Genomic DNA, 9,881 nt, shown 5'->3' on the forward strand with positions numbered 1-9,881 from the left:
CGCGAGGATGTGAGATCCCAGGACGATTTAGAGGCGTTTAGGTTGCTGGAGACGGGAAGCACCCGGGCCCTGCGGGATTTTTTTTCTGCAGCCCCAGGAGACAAACCTTTTTTTGATTGGGATGTGGTGCCGTTCCAGGTATTTAGGTATCTTTTCTACTCCGTATCCTGAAGGGTATTATCCTTGGGTTTATTTCTAGGCGAGGGGAGACTTAACACAGGGTTTTGCTTCCAGAGGACCTTAGTATACTACTTTTTGTGAAGTCCAACCTTAATGGGACCTCAAATGTTTCCCCTCTTTCTGGGCAGATTTCTAGGAGTAATTAGGCCCTATCTTTATTTACTTATTTATTCCATGAAGAATGAAGGGCAGGTTAACGTGGGCTGATGCGAAGTAAGATTTATTGCAAGGGAAACTGCCTGGCAGGCCTCCTCTTAACCAATCAAGCACGTTTATTAGGTTGAAGCTGTTTTTCTGTGTGCTTCTGATTTGCCTCTTGACGGGTCTCAAAATTTGGGTAGTCAATATGAAATGTATACAATTTTGCCCAGGTGGCTGGCTGGCGTTTCAGTTTGACATTTGAATTTTCATCCCACGATGTGAATTAAGTAATTTTTTTTTTACTCGGAGATGTATCCTTGGCGTCCAGTGGCAAAATAAAATTACAAGGAGCATGGGTCAGAATTGCATTTCAAGTTGGCAAAATGTGCCTTTGAGTAACTCTTAGATTGGCATATGTTTTTAGAGCACTTTAGAATGTAGAATTGGGTAATGAGCCTGTGATACGTATGTCTGTTTTTCTGCATGAACAAGCAGTAGATAGATTATATTTTCTTTACCTTGGGGAAAGTTATGCTTCAGTTCTTAGATTATAGATCTCTAGTTGTATACACGATTGTGGCCTTGGTTTCTGAATTTATCAGTTGGCTCAATTACAACAAATCTTTATGCGTGGGGTATTAGGCATGTAAGTGGTACCCAGTATAACTTGTTGGCCTATAATTACCAGGCACTCATGTTCATATGCATGGATGGTGTACCTTACAGTTAAATTATGACCTCTGTATTTTACTAAGTTTCACAAAGTCTACATTTGAAACTATAGTTTGAAGTCGGATCTTCTCAGTTTCTTTACAATGAACAAAAATTACATATATAGAATTTCTGAATAGAGTAGTTTTACACGAGGGTCAGTTTTTCTTACTAGTCTTGAATTTTTGTAGATCTTGATGGTAAGAGTAATAATCATAACTAAGTTGAGTGCTTATTGTCGTTCTTTATAATCTTGATTAGTTCTCAAACCTATGGGGTAAGTACTTGGTTTTGCCCATTTTACCGATGACGAGGAAACTGAGACAGAGAGAGATCAAGAACCTGACCGAAGTTATACAGCTTGTAATTGGTGGAGCTGGAATTGAACCCCATCTTGACTTCACAGCTTATGTTCTTAACCACAAGGCATTAATGCCCCCTTCAGCTGCCAGGTCTAACCTGATTATAACCATTTAAATTTAGCCCAAGTGTTACAATGAAATAAGTTCATATTACCTACTCTCATTTGTTGCAGGTCTATGATTTTGTAACTGTTTATAATGTTACATCTTTTATGCCCAGATACACTACGTAGTGAGATAACTGAAACATTTAATGCTAGGAGAGTCTTAAGCTACATGAAAAACCTCTAGTAAAGAACTGCATATGTGAATGTAGGGAATTAATTAAAAAGTATGACACTCCCTGATGATTTACTGTGAAAGAGCTCCAAGTAGGTGTTCAGAACTGTCTCAGGCTAAAGTGTCATCGATCTCCTAAACCATAATCATGGTTAAAGGAGAATCTGACAGGTAATGCTTGAGTTGAACCCACAGTACCAAATCCCTCTTGAATCTTTTCTAATATGAGGCAGAAATAATATGAGCATTATTGTTAATATTATTTTACACAGTAGTTCCAGATTTTCTCTTTATCAAATCTTTTGTCAAGCACTTGAAAAGCAGGAACAAAGACTAGTTCTAATTTTTACTTGTGTTTATAAAAAAAATTAATATTCTAGGATTCTGTGGTGGAAAAATGGCCAAAAGACAAGAGGAAGGAAAATAAACCAATGACCTGTCTAAAACATACACTGACTAATCAGTGGCTCAGTCTTTAAAGGTTTTGTTGTTTTTAAAGGATTTTTTTGGTTGTTTGTATTGTTTGAGATAAGATTGGCTTGATTCTGGCATTATAAAAGATAAGGTCTTTTATAATCACCAAGCCCATTAGTACTTGGATACCTGGGTATCACTGCTGATTATTTTTTAATTTTTTAATTTTTTTTTTGAGACAGAGTCTCACTTTGTTGCCTAGGCTGCAGTGAAGTGGCATGATCTTGGTTTACTGCAGCCTCTGCCTCCCAGGTTCAAGTGATTCTCATGCCTCAGCCTCCCAAGTAACTGGGATTAACAGGTGTATGCCACCACGCCCGGCTAATTTTTGTATTTTTAGTAGAGAGGGAGTTTCACCATGTTGGCCAGACTGGTCTTGAACTCCTGGACTCAAGTGATCCACCTGTCTTGGCCTCCCAAAGTGCTGGGATTACAGGTGTGAGCCACCGCGCCCAGCTCTCTGCTGGTTATTCAGGGCCCAAGGGCTCTTCAGTTATCAAGTGATATATGCTGCTAGGACTGGGTCCTTCCCTTCAAGGCAGCAGATTCCCTTCAGGCCCAGGATGTGTTTAGAATTGTCATCCCGGAGCTAGGGCCTGGAATGGAGGCCTCATGACTGATGAACTTTATTTTCTTTCTTTCTTTTTTTTTTTGAGATTGAGTCTCGCTCTGTTGCCCAGGCTGGAGTGCAGTGGCACCATCTTGGCTCACTGCAACCTCTACCTCCTGGGTTCAAGTGATTCTCCTGCCTCAGCCTCCCAAGTAGCTGGGATTACAGGCACATGCCACCACACCACGCCTGGCCAATTTTTGTATTTTTAGTAGAGATGGCGTTTCGCCATGTTGGCCAGGCTGGTCTCAAACTCCTGACCTCAGGTGATCGGCCCGCCTCCGCCTCCCAAAATGCTGGGATTACAGGTGTGAACCACTGCGCTTGGCCTTAATTTATTTGCATATAAAGATTTCAGTATTAGGAGATTTGGTGAAATTTGTCATTCTAATCCTTATGGCAATTGATTACTTGAAAAGCTGACAGCTATATTAACTTGTTATTGGTCTTAAATATAAAAAGGCAGAAGTTATCCAAATTGAGAGATTTTGAATGTCTTAGAGAATATCTGTTAAGGTGGTAGTTACTGAGCAGTTACATTGTAACCTAATTGTTGAAAAATGTTATCTGTGAAATACTTGCATTTCCACTATGTGAAAAGCATGAAACCAGGCCCTTGGAGGGCGAGGAGATACAAATTTTATGAAGGGTTTTAAAAAAGCATTTAAATATCAATTGCTTGGTTATGTAATGGGTTGGGGTGGAAAGAAAGACATTTGTGACCTTAATTTTTATCAGGCTGGGTTTTATCATTGACAACCCTTGGCGTAGTTGACCATCAGCTTTCAGTTACATATTGTATTTCTAGAGATAAGATAAATGTAGTACTTAAAATAATATTTCTTGGCTGGGCGCGGTGGCTCAAGCCTGTAATCCCAGCACTTTGGGAGGCCGAGACGGGCGGATCACGAGGTCAGGAGATCGAGACCATCCTGGCTAACACGGTGAAACCCCGTCTCTACTAAAAAATACAAAAAACTAGCTGGGCGAGGTGGCGGGCGCCTGTAGTCCCAGCTACTCGGGAGGCTGAGGCAGGAGAATGGAGTGAACCCGGGAGGCGGAGCTTGCAGTGAGCTGAGATCCGGCCACTGCACTCCAGCCCGGGCGACAGAGCAAGACTCCGTCTCAAAAAAAAAAAAAAAAATAATATTTCTTTTAAGTATTGATGTAGGTGTGTGAAATAATTGTTTCATAAATAACTGTATGTGTCTTTTTCACTTTTGGGGTCTGAATAAACTTATGGGTTGAGTGATAGGATATGGGCAATTTTTGAATTTACGTGAAGTGCTTTCCCCCAGACAGTGAATGTTTTTTTGGATATCATAAACTATTTAAATAGTTGAAGCCAGTGAAAATTGATGCATAGATCTTCCTTTAGAAATGTTGAATATAACAGGGCAGTGAAAGGAGTGTCTAAGCAGTCTGTCTCTAATTTTATCCTAATGCTTATCTTATGATCTGCTTGGAAGCTGACATGCAAGATGTTTAACTTCTATCTGTAAAATGGGAGTAAGCTCAAATGGGAGTAAATGGGAGTAAATATCAATATTTATCAATAATGGATATTGATAAAGTCTAAAGGTATTCTGAAGGAGGTAACATGTTTGTAACAATGGTTCTTTTTTTTTTGAGACGGAGTTTTGCTGTGTCGCCCAGGCTGAAGTGCAGTGGCACGATCTCGGCTCACTGCAAGCTCTGCCTCCCAGGTTCATGCCATTCTCCTGCCTCAGCCTCCCAAGTAACTGGGACTACAGGTGCCCGCCACCACGCCCGGCTAATTTTTTGTATTTTTTAGTAGAGATGGAGTTTCACTGTGTTAACCAGGATGATCTCGATCTCCTGACCTCGTGATCTTTGTGATCCGCCCGCCTCGGCCTCCCAAAGTGCTGAGATTACAGGTGTGAGCCACAGCGCCCTGTTCAAATGCTATTTCTCTATAAAGCTTTCCTTGGTCCCCACCAGAAATGTCTTTCTACTTTGAACTCACACAGCAACTTACTTTTTATGTCATGCAGCATTTATCACTTTATATCTTGTGCCAAAACTAATTGTGTACACGTCTTATTTCCTCTGATATATGGAAAATGAGACTAATCTTTAACCATACTAATAGATCTGTCTGGACTAACCTCCCACAGCCAACCTTTAACTGCTAACTCATTCAAGACTCAATACAGATAACAACATCTCCTTTGCAAAACTTTCCTAAACATCCCCCAAATTAGGCTTTCTTTCATTTCTGATCCCTAGTGCAATCAATATATTTACATATTAGCACTGCTTTCTAATTGGTCATTTACTTAGCAGTCTCCCTCACTTGACTAAGAATGCCTTAAGGTGACAGGAATTTTATTACCTTTGTCATATCCCTAGCACAGTGCCATGCCTGGCCCCCAATTGATACTTAAGTATTTGATCAACTAATAAAGCATTCCCCCAAAATATGGAGTTCAGGATATATACATGTGAATACTACTGCCAGAACAATAATTTCTTCACAAATATTGTATGGGACAGTTAACAAGAGTGCTGGACTACAGATACTGGAAATGGCTACTTCAAACCAAAACTGAGAGACAGTTTCAGAGACAGGATCTGAAAATAGCAGCTACAGTGCAAAATTCAAAGACTTTTCCCAGGGCAAAAAGAACAACCAGCTAGAACTAACATAGCACTTTTTAGACATACATCTTTAGTCATAAAAGGGCAGAAATATACTGGATATAGCAGTCTTTCAAAATAGAACATATCCTAAGCCACAATAATTACCAAACTTTCAACAAAAATGTTTTTTTCCTTTCCAATAAATGTTTGCACAACCAGGTATACATGATACTCTGAAAGTATCAGCAACAAAGCACCTGTAACCTAACCATGTAAGTTTTAAGGCAAAAAGATATAAATACATTGAATAAAGAAACTGTATCTCACCACTACCCTTCTCTCTAACCCACAAAAAGCAGATAAGAAAATGATAAATATTCACATAAGCAGAATTTTTTGTTTGTTTGTTGTTGTTTTTTATTTTGAGACGGACTCTCACCCTGTCGCCCAGGCTGCAGTGGCGCAATCTCAGCTCACTGCAACCTCTGCCTCCCGGGTTCAAGCAGTTCTCTGGCTCAGCCTCCCTAGTAGCTGGGATTACAGGTGCTGGCCACCACACCCAGCTAATTTGTGTGTGTGTGTGTGTGTGTGTGTGTTTAGTAGAGATGGGGTTTCACCTTCTTGGCCAGACTGCTCTTGAACTCCTGACCTCGTGATCCACCTGCCTCGGCCTCCCAAAGTGTTGGGATTACAGGCGTGAGCCACTGTGCCTGGCCTATAAGCAGAATATTTAAAAAAATAACTTTAAGCAGGGTATGGTGGTTTACACCTATAATCCCAGCACTTTGGGAGGCCAAGGCAGGAGGATCGCTTAAGTCCAGGAGTTTAAGACCAGACTGGGCAACAAAGTGAGACCACTGTCTCTACAAAAAAATCAAAAAAATTAGCAGGCATGGTGACACACCTGTGGTCCCAGCTACATGGGAGGCTGAAGCAGGAGGATTGCTTAAGCCAGGAGGTCAGGGCTACAGTGAGCCATGTTCAGCGTCAATGCACTACAGCTTGGGTGACAGTGAGACCTTGTCCCCCAAAATATTGATGCTACAGACCATCTAGTCTTGTTCATTCTGCAAATGACAAAGCAGAAGTCTGGAACGGATAAACGATTTGTCCACAGTCATACAGTCAGTTAAGCAACAGAGCTATAACTAAAAAACCAAGGCTTGGCTCACAGTTCAGTGTTCATTGCTTTATACAAGCAGTTCTCAAACCATTTAGTCGCAGCACCTCTTTACACTCTTAAAAATTAACTACTGGGTGCGGTGGCTCACACCTGTAATCCCAGCACTTTGGGAGGCCGAGGTGGGTGGATCACAAGGTCAGGAGATTGAGACCCCGTCTCTACTAAAAATACAAAAAAAAAAAAAATAGCCGGGTGTGGTGGCGGGCCCCTGTAGTCCCAGCTGCTTGGGAGGTTGAGGCAGGAGAACTTCATGAACCCAGGAGGCAGAGCTTGCAATGAGCCACTGCACTCTAGTCTGGGCAACAGAGTGAGACTCTGTCTCAAAAAAAAAAAAAACAGAGCTAGTATTTGAATCTAGTCCTTGGAGTATAGGTACAGTTTTGACAAAGGAGACGGGGAGAATTCCAGATGTGAGGAGTAGCAGCTTCAGCAAAGGAATGTTGTGTATATTAGCATTTTCTATTTGGAAGAAGGTCAACATAGAATTTTAAACTTAATTTCTGGGCAAATACTGTCTAACCATTGTGGCTTTTTTTTTTGAGACATAGTCTCGCTCTGTCGCCCAGGCTGGAGTGCAGTGGTGCGATCTCGGCTCACTACAACCTCCACTTCCCGGATTCAAGCGATTCTCCTGCCTCAGCTTCCCGAGTAGCTTGGACTACAGGCGTGTGCCACCACGCCTAGCTAATTTTTGTATTTTTAGTAGAGATGGGGTTTCACTGTGTTGGCCAGGATGGTTTTGATCTCCTGACCTCATGATCTGTCCGCCTCAGCCTCCCAAAGTGCTGGGATTACAGGCGTGAGCCACCGTCCCTTGCTTTTTTTTTAAGAGACAGGGATTTCCTCTGTCGCCCAGCCTGGAGTGCAGTGGGGTGATCGTAGCTCATAGCTCACTGCATCCTCGAACTCCTGGGCTCAAGTGATCCTCCCACCTGAGCCTCCTGAGTAGCTGGGACCACAGGCATGTGCCACTATGCCCAGCTACTATTGTGCATTTTGTATGGTAGCTTTTGTGGCTTGATGATCTTGTAAAAGGTACATGTGCCTTTGTGAATGGGCCTGATACTTTTAGTTCAGAATTGTCAAAAGTATTACCTACTTTTTTTTTTTTTTTTTTTTGAGACAGAGTCTCGCTCTGTTACCCGGGCTGGAGTACAGTGGCACCATCTTGGCTCACTGCAACCTCTGCCTCCTGGGTTCAAGCGATTCTTCTGCCTCAGCCTCCCAAGTAGCTGGGACTACAGGTGTGAGCCACCATGTCCGGCTAGTTTTTGTATTTTTAGTAGAGACGGGGTGTCACCATACTGGCCAGGCTAGTCTTGAACTCCTGGACCTCGTGATCCGCCCACCTCAGCCTCCCAAAGTGCTGGATTACAGGCATGAGCCACCGCACCTGTCCAGTATTACCTACTTTTAAATAAGATTGTGTAGAATGCACAGATTTTGAATGACTGTGATCAAAATGCATCCTTAGTTGTCTTCATTTTGCTCATTTGAAGTGCTCAGTTAACTTTTGGGTGGGTGACATTTGACTTATAAAATCTAAAATAAATTAATTCTGAGTAATACTGGATGTGTTATTTTGCTTATTTGAATTTTATTAGTTATTTTTTGGTTTATTTGATAGCATTCCAGATTTAGTTTTGCTGTAATGCTTGTTTTGAAAATGGGGGGATTTTTTTCTAACAGCGTTGATATTTCAGGGAACAATTAGAAGCATATGACAAAATTTGCATTTGCTTATGGGGGATTTTATCTGCAAGATCAGGGATCAGCACACTGTGGCCTACCAACTAGTGGACTGTTTTTTGTAAATAAAGTTCTTTTTTTTTGTTTTTGATCTTTGTTTTGTTTTGTTGAGACGGAGTCTTGCTCTGTCGCCCAGGCTGGAGTGCGGTGGCATGATGACCACACTGCAACCTCCGCCTCTTGGGTTCAAGTGATTCTCGTGCCTCAGCCTCGTGAGTAGCTGGAATTTCAGGCATTTGCCACCATGCCTGGCTCATTTTTGTAGTTTGTTTTTTTTTTTAGTAGAGGCAGGGTTTTACTATGTTGCCCTGGCTGGTCTTGAACTCCTGACCTCAGGTGATCCGCCTGCCTTTGCCTCCCAAAGTGCAGGGATTATAAGTATGAGCCATGTAAATAAAGTTCTATTGGAATACACCAGTGTCCATTTATTTACATTGTCTGTGGCTGTTTTTGCACTGTAGTTGCAGAGTTGAATAGCTGCAGCAGAGACCTAATAGCCCACGAAGCCTAAAATGTTTACTATCTGACCCTGTATTGAAAGAGTTTGCTGATTATTTTGCTCGATGAATGCAGGCTACTACTCCCCTCTAAAAAGAGCTGCATAAAAATACATGCATATAGATGCACACACCTCAGACATCTACCCGCTATCTCATTTTACCAGTTGGGTTATAAACCGCAGCCATCTACATCTGTTGTTACAATTTTCAATCCGATTTCAGATAACCTTCCTTCTACCACTTCACAATAATTCATGAACTGCAACCCTTTTGATGCCCACTTCACAAGCAAACTTCAGCTCTTTTTCAAAGTAAAGTGCCATATTTGTTGTTATATTTGAGCATTTATTAATTACTTAACATGTGTCTAACTGTGCTACCATTTTTGTTTGGTTTCTTTGTTTTAAAAAAGTGTCACTGATGAAGTTTTTGAGTGTTGTGCTTCTAACCTCATTTTTCCTATAAGTTCTGTGGTGTTAATTGTACAATTTTACATAGTTTGGTGGTTTTTAGGAACCCATATATTACATTATTGAGGAACTGACTGTAATTATCATCCTGCAAAAAGTACTAATTCATTCACCAAACATTTCTGGGGTGATGTGAATGTTGAGTGGGTTAAATGGGCGTGAAGCACTTATGTCTTTATTATTACTCAAATGTTAGTTGTTACTGATTACTATTACCGTAAGTCAGGAACTGTAATAAGTAGTCCGTTGATGAACAAGACAGATAAGGGACCTGTCTCCATGAAGCTTACATTGTATTTTTTAAAATCTATTAATATACATTTTGGCTAATAACCCAGCCCTTGCCCCACAAAAAGTTTTGCTGTTACTAAAAAGAATATTTTAAGATTCATCCACAAGTCAAAGACATTTCACTTAAAACAGCTTTCTTAGCAGTGTCTCATTGATAGGGTATAATATTTTATTGAATTATTGTTTTTGATTTGGTATGGTGGCTCACGCCTGTAATCCCAGCACTTCGGGAGGCCGAGGCAGGTGGATCACCTGAGGTCAGGAGTTCAAGACCAGCCTGGCCAACATGGTGAAACCTTGTCTCTACTAAAAATACAAAAATGAGCC

The 9,881-nt window shown here is 41.2% G+C and overlaps 1 protein-coding gene across 4 annotated transcripts in view; it reads left to right on the plus strand.

Moving 5' to 3' along the window:
- The window catches only part of ATRX (alpha thalassemia/mental retardation syndrome X-linked), a 295,353-nt gene that overhangs the window by 822 nt on the left and 284,650 nt on the right, over window positions 1–9,881 (plus strand). The gene's annotated exons all lie outside the window — the stretch shown is intronic.

The sequence above is a fragment of the Colobus angolensis genome, unplaced genomic scaffold (assembly GCF_000951035.1).
Source record: "Colobus angolensis palliatus isolate OR3802 unplaced genomic scaffold, Cang.pa_1.0 Scaffold265, whole genome shotgun sequence".
Taxonomy (NCBI): Eukaryota; Metazoa; Chordata; class Mammalia; order Primates; family Cercopithecidae; genus Colobus; species Colobus angolensis.